This window comes from Austrofundulus limnaeus, unplaced genomic scaffold (genome assembly GCF_001266775.1).
Source record: "Austrofundulus limnaeus strain Quisiro unplaced genomic scaffold, Austrofundulus_limnaeus-1.0 Scaffold436, whole genome shotgun sequence".
NCBI lineage: Eukaryota > Metazoa > Chordata > Actinopteri > Cyprinodontiformes > Rivulidae > Austrofundulus > Austrofundulus limnaeus.
Window position 1 is genome coordinate 340,121 of NW_013952838.1, and position 1,795 is coordinate 341,915.

Here is a 1,795-nt window from a genome sequence, read left to right on the forward strand (position 1 = left end):
AGTTTATAAACTATGACATTTATAAATGTATGAATCATATGGTGAAAAACTGACTTTGAAAAATAAATCTGTTCTTTTTTCTTATAAAAGGCTAAATAAAACAGAAATATTGGTGGTAATTTTTGACTGTGTAACTTTACAAACGGAGCCTCATAATGTACATATTACATGTGAAGGTGTTTATTTCAGGTAGTTTTGTAAGCACAACGATGATTTGGAAACACATATTTTACATAAAATATATTACTGCATTATACATATCCACAACTATCAAAGGAAATCTTATTGTAAAGTGTAACTGATATTTTATACAAACTGACATTGATGTTTTTATAGAGAAACGTGGAAAAATCCTCAGGTCATTTCGTTGGATTCTCTTCCTGAGCAGCCAGACTTGTTTGTGTGATGCTTTAAAGTGGTTTTGATCAATAATTCATCAGGCTTTGGGCGGCCGATCGGAGAATGTTCTTGAGGCTTTTATCACAATGTGTTCCTCAGAAGACCTCAGGAAGTCCTTCCCCTCGTCCATTATGTTCTCTAACTCACTCAGTGCATCACGATCACTAAACGCTGGATTAAACGAAGGAAAATCAAGAGATGGACAGCAGAGAGTTCAGGTCTGAGTGTTGGGAGGATGGAGATGGTTGATCTGGCCCCTCGCACAAACACAAACACAAAAGAAAAATCTGTTAGAATCTAAAGAAATAAAAAGTTGAAGCCCTTCAGAAGAACACGGAGCTAAGAAGTCTGGCTGCTTGGAGAGAAAATCTAAAAAGACATTTCTACGAAAGCTGACATAAAATCCTTTATTTCTCCATAAATCTGCAAACAGAAGATGCTGACTGTCCTTATTCCAGCACTTCTCTTCACCTGGACAGGTAACTTCATCACTCATCATGAATAAAATATATGACACGAGGCCGAGGTTTAAATCTAGATTAAATTAATCCTGGTTTGTTCGTCTGCAGAGATGTTTTCTGCAGGAAACTCCGTCAGAATTCAGCAGTCATGTGAGCAGAACCTGTTCCACTACGATGTTCACGGCTGTCGGTCGGATTTCAACGTGAGCATGGAGGACAGCGGCTACCAGGACAGATGTCCCTGGCCTTCAGCTAAACCGTGAATATTACTTCTTCTGCTTTAAATCAAACTTTTACAGGTGGAGTAAAAACACAGGAATCACCTTTATAATCAAGACAAATCATTTTTCTAACAGTTTCCCTGTTTTTTTACTTAGCTGCACTGTTTAAAGCAATAACTAAGATCTTTTGCAAGAAAATAAAATATTAAAAGAAGAATTTTGTATGGAAGAGCATTGCTTTCACCAAAAAAAAAATTAGAACTCCTGATCTCATAATTATGAGATAAGATGTCATGATTACAAGATTCTGATCTCATTATTTTTAAGAAAATATCTCATAATTATGAGAGAGATCCTGATCTCATTATTTTTGAGAAAAATTTCATAATTATGAGAAAAGATCTCATAATTACGAGATAAGATGTCATATTACGAGATCAGGATCTCATAATTATGACATCTTATCTCATAATTATGAGGTAAGATGTCATAATTATGAGATAAGATGTCATGATTACGAGATCCTGATCTCATTATTTTGAAAAAAAATCTCATTATGAGAAAGGATCTCATAATTATGAGATCTCATCTCATAATTACGAGATAAGATGTCATGATTACGAGACCTCATAATTACGAGAACAGATCTCATAATTACGAGATAAGATGTCATAATTATGAGATAAGATGTCATAATTATGAGATCTCATAATT